The following is a 14,141-nucleotide window of genomic DNA, read 5'->3' on the forward strand; positions in this document are numbered from 1 at the left end:
ACGTCAAGCGATGGCCGAGTCACAGCAGCCCATGGCTGAGAGGCTCGAGAGCTTGCAGGAGACCCAGTGGGACAGCACTGAGACACAGCGGGCAATGGCAGCAACCCTTGAGGGCTTGCAAAGCATGGCCCAGTGTCAGAGGGCCATAGCTGAGGGCTTGCAGAGTGTGGCCCAGTCCCAGAGGGCACTTGCCGCCGCCATTGAGAGATGGCCCACGACTCAAGTGGCCATCTCAGAGGGGTCGACCACCATGGGTAGGACGCAGGTGGTCCTCCAGGATTGGCAGTGCCAGTTGACACCACGTCTGGAGCTCACTGCAGAAGCACCAGTGTCCCATGGAGTGACCCAGGGGCCAACAGGGACTCCAAGGGAGGAGGAAGGGCTCGAGCCCACACCGGAACCTTCCAGCCAGGAAACCGTGGCTATGGCAACACCTTCTGACTCCCCCCTTCCTGACACCGGGGCATCTCAGGGGCAGCGGAATGAAGAGGGCATCATGGAAACATTCCAGACACCTGGAAGCAGGCCAGGGCCCTCAAGGTCCAGGGCTCCAGAGGACACCCTGGCCATGGGGCGAGGAAGGCAGCTGGCCCCCTCCACCTCCAATGTACATTCTGCACTGAGATGGCACGGGTGAAGGGCTGCATTAATTAGAAAGAAATGCAAGCACCTTAACATTTTCTTTTCATAAGTTATGTTACAACGGCTTATCTAAACACCTTTATTGTAAATAAATGTTTTTTTCAACACCCACCTGTAAACAAGTTGTCTCGAATATGAATCCTGCCCCATTGACGATCAGTTGAGATGTCAGCCCTCCACCGCCTGGCTGGTGTTCCAAGGCGGTCTCTTCCTCCTCTTCCTCCTCCTCCTGTTGGTCATCCTCCCCAGTGATGGCCGGCTGGTCATCCTCCATGTCCTCTTCCTCCTCCAAGAGGTCACCTCTCTGCTATGCCAGGTTGTGCAAGACACAGCACACCACTACAAGGCGGGAGGAGATCAGGGGGCTGTACTGGAGGGCCTCTCCAGATCGGTCCAGGCCCTGGAATCACATCTTGAGTAGCCCAATGCACCTCTCCACTGTCGCGCGGGTGGCTATATGGGCCTCGTTATAGCAGGTCTCCACCTCAGACACAGGCCTCTGCACAGGCATCATCAGCCACATCCGAGGTGGGTAACCCATATCACCCAGGAGCCACCCCCACAGCCTGGGCTCCTCCTCAAATGCCTCCGGGATGTCCGAGTTCCTGACAATGAAGCTGTCATGCACGCTGCCTGGATGTCTGGCGCAGACGTGCATGATGGTCATATTTTGGTCGCACATGATTTGTACATTCAGGGAGTGGAACCCCATCCTATTAACAAATCTTCGTGGATTCTGCAGGGGGGTCTTGAGGGCGACATGGGTGCAGTCGACCACCCCCTGCACATTCGGCATCCCCACAATTGCAGCGAAACCTGCAGCCTTCCTGATAGGCCTGGTCCAGGTTGAATTTGATGTATTGCCCAGCCTGGGCATACAGAGCTTCAGTGACCTGCTTAACACAGGTGTGCACTGAAGACTGGGAGATGCCACAGACATCTCCGCATGGACTCTGGAAGGAGCCAGTCGCATAGAAGCTCAGAGCGGCCGTCAATTTGACAGCCATTGAGAGTGGGTGCCTCCCCCCCCACACCCCCCGCCCCCCAGCCTCTAGGTGCCAGGTCCTGCAACAGGTGGCACAGGTGTTGCACTGTCTCCTTTCGGAATCGGAGACGTCGGCGGCATATGGTGTCCGACATCTCCTCGAAAGACACTCATGCATGGAACTGCCTTCTCCTATGCACCCCCCCCCCCCACCCCCCACCCCCGTGCCCTGCCTTCTTCCATGCTTCCGCCTTCTTCTATGCCCCCTCTCTGGGTGAATGGTGGCCACCTCCTGCCTCTGGTGGTCGTCTCCCCCTACTCCTGCAAGTGGTAAGGCCCGGGTCTCCCGTGCCCGCAATTCTTCCTCCTGCTCCTCCTCCTCAGCTCCAGCAGCAACCAAAAAAACAGCTGCATCTATCGATTGCATTGCAAAAGCCATCTCATCACTCTGAAGGGGGGGCGAGGTGGGAGCGAGATGAACAAATGTGGAAGTCATGCAACGCTGCTTGCCCCTAGCACATCAACAATCAGAGCCCCCTCACCCCCCAATTCCCCCAGCTACATGCTCCTCCGAATCACAGTCCCCCAATGCCCCCAGCCACATGCTCCCCACAATCACGGCTCCTTGCAAAGTTGAGAGGCTGCAGCAGTGCTATTTGCAGAGTCTTTGTGCACATCCTTCAGCTGGAAGTGAGCTGAGTGCGCTAGGACCCAGCAGCATCGCAAGACCCGAGGTCAGTGCCACGCTTACTGAAGGACGTTCTCAGATGGGGGCTAGCCAGTAATTAATAAAGATGCAACTTAACTTCCTTGCGTTGAAGAACATGGAACATAAGAAACAAGAGTAGCAGGAGGACAGATGGCTCATCAAGCCTGCTCCGCCAAATAATAAGTTACGGCTGAATTTCAGACATCAGCTGCACATTCCCAACCTATCCCAATATTCCCTTACTGCCCAAGGATCTGTCAATGTCAATCTAGGATATAGGCACTCAATAACTGAGCAGCCTCACCCCTCTAGCATGAGGAATTCCACAGCTTTGCGACATTTTGAGTTAAGAAGTTTTTTCTTATCTCAGTCCTGTGTGGCTGACACCTTATCCTTTGACTATGACTGGAATTTTACCGTCCCGCCCGCCATAGGAATCGAGCAGGCAAGGGGTAGATCATGGAAAGGTCCATTGACCTTGGGCAGGATTTTACGGTTTTGGGACAAGTGAGGCCATAAAACCTCACCCTATGACTCCTTCCAGACTCTCCAACCAAGGGAAATAGCCTTTCAGCTTCTACCCTATCAAGCCCTCTAAGAACCAAATGCATTTTAAGGTGATGTTCTAACTCCAAAGACTCATTCTACTCGAATTATTCTCCGAGGGCAGTCCTCTCATCCCCAAAATCAATATGATGAATCTTTATTGAAACCTCTACAACACAGGAATATTTGCATGCCAATCGAGGAAGTGGATTGTAATAAGCAGAGCTAAAGAATCCCACAACCAATGGATCAGATCTAAGCTCTGCAGTCCTGCCACATCTAGTCATGACTGGTGGTGGACAACTAAACAACTCACTGAAGGAGGCGGCTCCATAAATATCCCCACCCTCAATGATGAGGGAGCCCAGCGCATCAGTGCGAAAGATAAGGCTAAAGCACTTGCAACCATCTTCAGCCAGAAGTGGTGAGTGGATAATCCATCTTGGCCTCGTCCTGAGATCCCCAGTATCACAGATGTCAAGCTTTAGCCAATTCAATTCACTCTATGTGTTATCAAGAAATGGTTGAAGGCACTGGATACTGCAAAGGTTATGAGACCTGACAACATTCCAGCAATAGTACTTGCACTCCAGAACTACTCGTGCTGCTGGACAATTTGTTCCAGTGCAGACAGAACACTGACATTTACTCGATAATGTTAAGTATGTGCTGTCCACAAAAAGTAGAATAAATTCTATTTGGCCAATAAGCCTCCTCTTGGTCATTAGCAAAATAATGGTAGATGTTGTTAACAGTGCGATTACGTGGCACAGTGAGGATCAGAGGAAATTGTTCTTTTCTATGCATGCACAAATTTTGTGAGCTGGTCTGGGCTTTGGAAGCCCGGAATAACACATCTCCTTAAAGAGTTTACCAACACTGGGGGGGAAGTCTGCTAAAGGAATCAAGAACATCCTGAAATTTAGGTTAAAGAATGTTTTGACACCTTCCAGTTTCACTATTAGATGATGTATTGTAATGTAAATGTGTTTTTAATGCAGTGATTCATCACAGGGATCTCTCCTGAAAAAGTAAATTGACCCTTGCATTGACTACCATTGTGTTACTGGTGTTTTGATTTGATTTATTATTGTCACATGTATTAACGTACAGTGAAAAGTATTGTTTCTTGCGCGCTATACAGACAAAGTGGTGTGGTGCGTGACATTGTCTTTCCAGTTGTTAATTGTCAAATGCATTAAAAATATAAACTTTTTCACCCAAAGGGTGGTGACAATCAAGAACTCATGGACAAATGTGGGGTAATGCATTTTGGAAGGTCTAATACAGATAGGAAATATACAGTGAATGGCAGAACCCTTAAGAGTATTGATAGGCAAAGGGATCTGGGTGTAGAGGTACACAGGTCACTGAAAGTGGCCACGCAGGTGGAGAAGGTAGTCAAGAAGACATACGGCATGCTTGCCTTCATCGGCCGGGGCAGCAGGTGGAGAAGGTAGTCAAGAAGACATACGGCATGCTTGCCTTCATCGGCCGGGGCATTGAGTTTAAAAATTGGCAAGTCATGTTGAGCTTTACAGAACCTTAGTTAGGCCGCACTTGGAATATAGTGTTCAATTCTGGTCGCCACACTACCAGGAGGATGTGGAGGCTTTGAAGAGGGTACAGAAAAGATTTACCAGGATGTTGCCTGGTATGGAGGGCATTAGATATGAGGAGAGGTTGGAGAAACTTGGTTTGTTCTCACTGGAGCGACGGAGGTTGAGGGGAGACCTGATAGAAGTCTACAAGATTATGAGAGACATGGACAGAGTGGATAGTCAGAAGCTTTTTCCCAAGGTCGAAGAGTCAATTACTAGGAGGCATAGGTTTAGGGTGCGAGGGGCAAGGTTTAAAGGAGATGTCCGAGGCAGATTTTTTACACAAAGAGTAGTGGGTGCTTGGAACTCGTTGCCGGGGGAGGTCGTGGAAGCGTATACGGTAGTGAGTTTTAAGGGGCGTCTTGACAAGTACATGAATAGGATGGGAATAGAGGGATATGGTCCTCAGAAGGGTAGGGGGTTTTAGTTAAGTCGGGCAGCATGGTCGGTGCAGGCTTGGAGGGCCGAAGGGCCTGTTCCTGTGCTGTAATTTTCTTTGTTCTTTGTCTGTATAGCACACAAGAAACAATACTTTTCACTGTATACTGATACTTGTGACAATAATAAATCAAATCAGATTTTTGATTTGATTTATTCTTGTCACGTATCAATATACAGTGAAAAGTATTGTTTCTTGCGCACTATACAGCCAAAGCATACCATTCATAGAGAAGGAAAGGAGAGTGTGCAGAATGTAGCGTTACAGTCATATCTAGGGTGTGGAGAAAGATCAACTTAATACGATGTAGGTCCATTCAAAAGTCTGATGGCAGCAGGGAAGAAGCTGTTCTTGATTCAAGATTTTTGTATCTTTTTCCTGACGGAAGAAGGTGGAAGAGAGTAAGTCTGGGGTACTTGTGGTCCTTAATTAGGCTGGCTGCTTTTCCGAGGCAGCAGGAAGTGTAGACAATGTCAATGGGTGGGAGGCTAGTTTGAGTGATGGACTGAGCTTTGTTCACAATCCTTTGTAGTTTTTTGCGGTCTTGAACAGAGCAGGAGCCATATCAAGCTGTGATACAACATGAAAGAATGCTTTCTATAGTGCATCCTTAACAGTTGTTGAGAGTCATAGCAAACATGCCAAATTTCCTTAGTCTCCTGAGAAAGTAGAGGCGTTGGTGGACTTTCTTAACTATAGTGTCGGCATGCGGGGACCAGGACAAGTTGTTGGTGATCTGGACACCTAAAAACTTGAAGTCAAATCAAATGAGATCACTTATGGATTTCACCAGTCTGTGTCTGATAAAACTCATGCTCTTATCAATCAATACCTGGCAAGTAGATTTTCTGACTTATTATACTCAATAAACAGACATCCTGATGGAAATTAATTATGACCAGTTTTTGAATCCCTAACCTGCAGCACACTAGCTATACATACCTCAAACAGTCTGAAATGTGAAACCGCAGTGGGTGACTGCCCAATCATGGGTGCTGGAGAGTCAAGTTTGGGGAAGAGGACCTCCCATCTTGCCATTGCAGCCTGAAGGAGAAGCATTGCTGAGCTGTGGGACTATTTGGGGTGTTCCTTCAGCCACTCTTGTTGCCGGCTCCTCTTCAATTCCTTGCCAGCTGTCAGGCAGAGGCTCCTTAAATATGGTGGTAGCACCTGATGCAGCCATCTCCATCTCAGTTCCAGCCTCTGCTGTTCAATTGGACAGCCCCCACATCTCCCCTGAGTTGATCGCTGTGAGATCGTATGCGGCTGGCTGCTGAATGCCCGGGTTGAATGGACACCCATTTCCTGTGCCGCCACCAGGACCTGTAGCTTTGCACCAAAATCCAACCCCTTAAAAGGCGGCCTGGTGATGTTCTAGTTCAGCAAGGAAATAGGTTCAGGGCTGTGCCTTCCACCATAAGCACACCGATAATGAATGGGATTGGCATCATGAGTGCCAGTAATGGTCAGCTGTGCTACATATAATCGGAATGAAATTAGCCTTTGCCGATAGTTCACAGTGAATCAGTAGCTGATTTACAGACTGTCTGATTTTACACACTGCCTTATCTTCACTTTTACTGAAGTCAATAAAACACCAGTTGCAGTGTAAAACAAGTGGTCAACTCATTGTGAACATTTTTCACCACACTGCTGAAGACCAATTTCATCCCACCCATCCCTTGTGTGGCCAAACGGGCCATCTAAAATGGTGATTTGCAAAGCACTCTGGGACAATTGGGCAAGAACTAAAACGACAGGCTGCAGCCTAAAAGACAGAAACAAACAGGCTGCAACCCAGACGAGTGAATACACAGGATATGGGTCATCTCCAAGACAAAAGAGACTTTCTGGTCAAACTGGGTTGTTTACCAGACATAAGGGCGCCGTAACCCCTTATTTGGGAGGGAGGTGTGTATTCTACGTGCCCCCAGCACCTGCAGACATGGCCGTCGGGGACACACCCCGAGGTTGGTGTGCCAGCACCCGATTGGACTTTATCAATCAGGGTGACCAAGTCCTGATCGATTGATTGGCAATAGCCAAGAGGAGCGCGAAACCCAACGGGGTATAAAGGGTGCTGCACAACCAAGAGTCTCTCTCTCTCTCTCTGACCCCACGAACGAGCTACAACAATGGTGACCGTCGCCAGCGACGACCAGCACGAGGAGAGCCACCACACCCGAGAAGGTGCCAGACCAGACCAAAGGACCAGACTACGCAGAGCACAACCGAGACCAGCACACAGATAAAGGCTAATATCTGCTTGGGTACTTGCCAGTCACGCAAAGTTAAGTCAACTTGAACTTTAGTATTTTCTGTAAGATAACTTATTGTTGGTTGGGTGGGTGATTATTGATTGTGTGTTTTAAATAAATATTGGTTGTACTAACAAGACGTCTACTCGCAGTTCTTTGTCCATTGTATAAGGATTAAAACAGACTCTGCGGCAGGCACAACAATTGTTTCAAATCTTAATTTTTTTTAAATGTTCTTTTTGACCATTAATGCCAAAGAAAATGAGTGGTTGCATACTGAGTGCAGTTTGTGCCGTTGAGTAAATTCTCCTTGTAAAATTTTATAGCAACACAGCTACATGAAATCAGTATCTATTCTGGTCTTTATGTAATAAATTACATGAAGGTGAGGTTCGAGTGCAAGTTGTGCTATTTCAGTTTCACTTCAGGTCTGTACTGCTCTAGGGTATATCTGTTTAAGGTTTCTTGCTTTAGCAGTTCATTCTCTGATAAATTGATTTCCCAAAGTTACCTGCTGGTTACAATCCCTACGGAGAAGACCAGTTAATTAGTGTACCTCTTGTCTATGTGTGTTCCTCGATAGCCTTCCTTTTCTTACCCATTCATTTATTCAGATACTACTCTACGATTTGAAAGATAAAAGAAATTCAGCCTAAAAAAATCAAATGACTCCAGAATGATAGTCATGAGATATATATGGGTAAATGTTATAATTTTGTACTATTAATATATGAAGTTAGCAGGCCTCATTGTATTTTGCATTTCTAAAAAGTAATGTGTTCTCTACTAACCTCCGCAACCAAATTCCTACTATTCATTTCCTGATGGGTCCAGTTTTCAAATGACAATACAGATGGAGCACTAGGGGACACTCGATAAGTGATTTAATCTACAACTCTATAAAGAACAATGCCACAAAGATGTTTGCAACATCAACCGTATTATCCTAAGATCAAAGGTCACACAGGGCTAAGGCGTTTGGAATTGAAAGTGAAATCATAGCTGATTGAAGTTACTGCCGCTCATTGCAAGTATCTGCCGTGGTGTTTAATTATGTACCACACGATCTATCCAGACTCTAAATTTCTCAGTGAGACCCACTGTAAATGTAATGGGCTCCTGAATCACTGACAGCAAGGACTTTCAACAAAGAGTAGCTTATCCATTAGATTAGAGGCTATTTCAACACTTGTGGTCTGCCTGCGCTCCTGGGGAGGACGCCCGTGCTACCACCACATGACCTCTTTTGTAGCCATGTGATCACATTCTCATATGATCAGCTTTTAGTTGGAACACCCAGTGGCATGTAACAGTATGCACAAGAGGAAACTGTGTACATTGTGTAACATACAAGTTGTGAGCTACAATGCATAACTATTTACATAAACAGTGAGACACGGATTAACCTGTTGCAGCTAGTGCATAGCCCATTGTGTCTCTTTCGTACCCACTCCATTTTGTTGTAGAAAGCTGGAATTGGAAAGCCAGTTCTAGGCTAAGAGGTAATTAAGTCCTGGAACCTTGTGTTCGGTTTGCTCATGTACCCTGAGCATGTGGTTATTCGGGTTGATGGTGTTGTAGTCTTTCCTTGGCTGGTGTCCTTAGAGCGGTTGATCCAGAACATTCTGCAAGTGTGTTCTGCGGGTGCAGAGCCCATTGTGTTGGCCTCTGGATGTGCACTGGTGTAGGCCTGTGCCATAAGCCCAATGACTGAAGTGCTGTGTCATCTGTTGGTGCTAGTTCTGGTATCTGTAGGAGGTGTCAACAGTTGTGTTCATAGTGGGCACCTTCTGAGTCTATCACATAACTGTTTATCTGTGGGGCATGGCTGTTTACCACCGCTAACTGGTCATGCCCAAGTGTGGCCTGGATCCTGACCATTTGATCAGGTATTAGGGGGCAAAGTCTGTGGACATCTTGATCGTAGTCTGTTTTGCTTCTCAATCTACATTAATTGAGAGCATCATTCACGTTGGTTTCAAGTTTGGACTGCAACAGAGCCTTAGCAGCAGGAATCATGGTCCTGGTACGCCTGGAAAAGAATCATTGTGCAGATGAGAGCTGGTCCTATTTTGGTAGATTTTACAGGCTGAGGAGTGCAGCATAGTTGTCTGTGCAATCCCGTGCACATTTTGCTAGAAGATTATTGACTGAGTAACTGCCCGTTCCATCAGACCATTTGACTGTGGAAATAGGGGGCTGCTTGTGATATACTCAAAGTCCTATGTGTGTGCAAAGTTCTGAAATTCCATGGAGATGAATGGGCAAGCATTGCCTATCATGAGTTTCACTGGCAAAGTGTCTCATGAGCTTGATAATGAATGTGGTAATCACCATGTTTAGCAGGTAGTTGAGCTCAAACCATTCAGAATACAAATCAACTTAGACTAAATGTTGTTTACTATTCAATTCGAAGATATCAGCTCCTGTGAATGACCATGGGGGATTGGGGACGTCATGCAAATGCAGCAGTTCTTTTGCTTGATGTAGCTTGAGTGCTTTGTAAGGTGCACATCTGGAAACTTCCCTTTCCATGTTTGCATACATGGAGGGCCAGTTGCTTCCAACCTGGAGTGCTCTTGGTAAAGTTATTGGGTGTAGTATCTCTGAAGAGCACAAGAGATGACGAATCGCTGGCCATGCAGTATTAATCTATCCTGTATGGTTAGCTCATCCCAGATAGTGAAGAATGTGCAGAGCTCATGAGGAGGCTTCCTTGAGTACACTGGTCAATCACTCATGATAATGTCCTGCAATTGTTTGCATTTGATGTCCATCTGTAAAGCATCTTTGAGTTGATGAATTTGATGAGAGTGTTGTTGGAAGCTCTCTACATTTGCTGCTTTGGCTAAGCTCCAATTCACTCATGTGACTGAGGCTCGTACCCATGGAGGACCAACCAGCTGCCATGTTGCTGATGGCGAGGGTGGGGGGGCGGGGGGAGGGGGGGGCGTGGGGGGTGGTGCTGCCATGGTTTTGATCAGCAGCACTCAGCAAAGTGATTTAATTTCCCACATTTGTTGCATCTTTTACGAGATACAATACAAATTGCTGTGTTCGGAAGGTGCTGGCCAATGCAGTCAGAACAGGGCAATCTGTTATACTGCAAAAAGCATTTAGACAGTTACATGGGTAAGATAGGTATAGATATGGGCCAAATGCGGGCAATTGGGATTAGCTTAGGGATTTTTGAAAAAAAGGGCGGCATGGACAAGTTAGGCCAAAGGGCCTGTTTCCATACTGTAAATCTCTAGGACTCTAAAACTCTAAATGGTTCTGTCTCCTGGCTAAAATCCCTGCTTCCTTTTTCTGATTGTTCATTTAACATGCAGATACTAATGGCTACTTGTCACGTTAGATCTTTCTCTCACAGCAGCTGCTCATGGAGTAAATCACTATGAATTCCACTAACTATTCGATCCCTGATTAGTTCATCAGTGAAAGTTCCAAATGCACATTTCTTTGCCAATATTTTCAGGGTGGTAAGCCAGTATTGATTCAACTGCTCATTTGGTTTGCTGAATTGAATGTATGTCTATCGAAGATTATATTTTTTTACCAGAAGACATATTTTCAAATATGTATTTAGGATTATTTCAGGGTTTTCTTTTCCTTTTTCATCTGGAAAACAAACAGCTCAAATTTTTCAATAGCCTCAGGACTTACTGAGTTTAGTAGAGTATAAACCTGTACCTTTTTTGACCTGTCAGACAATGCAGCACCACAGTAAATGCACCACTCCTTCTCAAACTTTTCCATCTATCCACAATATTTTCATCAAAGACTAGTGGATCGATATGGTGACGTCCTTGTGACACACTTCCAACTTCTGATACCCTGGAAATGTAGTGGTTTCCTGAATCACTGACGGCAAGGACTTTCAACAAAGTGTAGTTTCTTCACTAGCTTAGCAGCTGCTTCAACACTTGTGTTCTGCCCATGTTCCCACACTTCCACCATGTGACCTCTTTTGTAGCCGTTCTCACGTGACCACTCAGTCTGCATCCACCTTCTTGGGGAAGAGCAGCTGAAGGAGCAAGCAGGGTGACACACCCTCTACTGGAAAGGAAATGCTGACAGCAACGCTCATGGCCAGAGAGTTAGTCTTTCCATCCAGAATGGGACTCACTGCCAGAACTTCCCAATTGTATAAACAAAAGACTCAAGAGACTTTTCACACAGCTCATCTGTAACCAATATCCACTGTGACCAACACTTATGGCCCAACACACAACTCTGATGTATCGTTCTATTTTGACCTTGATGAAGTCCTCATTGCCATCCCAAAAGAAGAAAAGATCATCCTCATGGGATACTAATGCCAGGGTTGGCAGGTGACTCCAGTGTCTGGCGCAGAACCATTGGGCAAAGCAGGATGGGAAAGGCTAATGCAAATGGTGTCCTCCTGCTGACAAAGTATGCTCAGCATGGCCTCATTATAGGAAACACTCTCTTTCACAAAAAAATTAAACACAAAAACATATGGAGGCATCCTAGACCAAAGCACTGGCACCTCCTCCATTATGATATTGTCTGGGACAAAGATTGGAGAGATTTATGGATCACTTGATCCATGCAGGGGACTGATCCTGAAATATGTGACTTTCTGGAACAAAAACAAGCAGCCCTCATTTCCTGGCTGAACAACCCAAGGTCACAAATCAACAAGGCAGCATTCCAAAAACTCAAGGCTGACATACAAAGTCAAATGCCAAAGATAAAGGACATGTAGCAGCAGGAGAAAGCATATGACAATATGTTGACTAATATGGCACGTAAAGCCACCAGGGCCATTCTATAGATCAAGATCAAATGGACAAAATCCCTTTTGCTTGTAAGGTTGTGTTTCACTTCTCAAGGATGACAATGTCATTCATCAATGCTGGAGAGAACATTTCAACAACTTCTCATCCATGAATCACAGTGACACCTGATACTCTCCAGTCTATCTCCAAAGCCCTATGGTAGAATACATGGGAGAACCACCATTGATGGAAAATCTGCAGCAAGCAATCGGATGGATGAAAAACAACAACGCCTGTGGCTCCAGTAGTATTTCCAAAGGTGGTAGGCTTTTGTTCATGTCAATACTCCATGCACTGTGTCTAGATGGCCAAAAACATCTGCCCATCAAGTCCTGTTTTCTCAATACTCAAATGGCCTGACTTCCAGGAAGTCAAAGCAAACACTTCAAAGACACTCAGAAGCTCTCGTCAAAGCATGGTGGCATTGACATTAGTGATTGCAAGGAGCTTATTACCAATCATTCAAAGCAGCAAAAACTACATGTCCATCACACTTTGATTCCAAACTTCTTAAAGATGAGGCAGAGCTGCAACAAGGAAAGAAAAGGGAAACAAAGCCTGCACTCCAGATCCTACTATCTCATGGATTTTGTCCAAAGTTCTGTGGGTTGAGGATCAGCCTGTTCAATCACATGGAGACCTGTGGTAGAAACTCATGACCCTGAATAGACATTACCTTTCGAATCGAGGGACAGCTGATGATAATGGAAGCACCTCTCAGGGTCAAATTCTATCTGATCCAAAACTCTGCATGTCATCTATTATCCTTCACTACATACAGCTCGCCTCCCTTGTACTTACCAATCTCCACTGGCTTCCAACCCTAGTAAATCTCTTCATTTTTAATATCAATCCTTCCATGACCTTGCTCCATCTATCTCTATCATAGCCTCCAGACTTACATCCCAGTATGCATTCTCTGCTTTGCCAGTTCTGTTATATTATATGCCTCTCTCAATAAGCTTAATTACCAGTTGCCACTTGGGAATTATCCTCCTTGGCTCCTTCAATTTTCCCTCAGTCTGTTCACCTTCAAAAATATCCATTGAATCTATTTCTTCAACTATTCCTTCGCTCACTTCCTGCTTGGAACATCATATCTCTTGCAAAATTGCTTAGAATATTTATAATGTGAAAGAAGCAAAAGGATGTGTAAACGGTTGTATTTTGTTCCATTATTTCATGCTGCCACCTATTGGTGCACCTAAATACTGCCCTTTATTTGTATCTGTCTCTATTTCAGAGTCAATGAACAATTGGAATTAATATGTGAGTAATCAGCAGTTTATTTCTTTCCGTTCTGCCTTTATTGCTTTAACTTAAGTGTTTATCAAATAAAGTTTCCTAAAACTCCTACAATTATTTTTATAAGTTAAAAAAGCTGTTACACGTGGGTTATATTTGTTAGTAGGAATTCATTACCTTCTTACACTTCACAGTGAGGCTAAATGCTCAGAGGAAATATGCTTTATGGGTCACAATGAGTCACCTTACCGTACCAGTAACTTTAATTGACCCTATCCCGACAATTATTAGTGACTATGCCAAGTTTTTAAAGTTTATTTATTTGTGTCACAAGTATGCTTACATTGACAATGCAAGGAAGTTACTGTGAAAATCCCCTAGTCGCCACACTCCAGCGCCTGTTCGGGTACGCTGAGGGAGAGTTTAGCATGGCCAATCCATCGAACAGTCTTTCGGACTGTGGGAGGAAACCGGAGCACCCAGAGGAAACACACTCAGGCAGGGGGAGAACGTGCAGACTCTTTACAGACTGACCCAAGACCAGAATTGAACCTGGATCCCTGGCACTGTGAGGCAGCAGTGCTAACCATTGTGTCACCATGCCTTATGTAACAGGAGGAAAACAAAACATTAAAATTGACATTTTCTAAAACCATTTTTGTACTTAGCCCTAAACTAACTTGGGATTATATCTCAGTCACTGAAGCTTTAGGTTGCAGACATTGAAATCTCTTGCTATGGCAACAAGATGTAAGAGACAGTTATTCATTTACCCAGCTGTATTATAGTCTTGCTTCCTTATGAATGAAAAGAATGGTAATTACCAGCCTTAAGAATGAAGTCCAACAATCTCTAACTCAGGTTTAAATCAAATCAGTCAGTAATAAAACTTGCTTGGCAAGGAATTGAGT

Source organism: Mustelus asterias, chromosome 6 (assembly GCF_964213995.1).
Source record: "Mustelus asterias chromosome 6, sMusAst1.hap1.1, whole genome shotgun sequence".
NCBI lineage: Eukaryota > Metazoa > Chordata > Chondrichthyes > Carcharhiniformes > Triakidae > Mustelus > Mustelus asterias.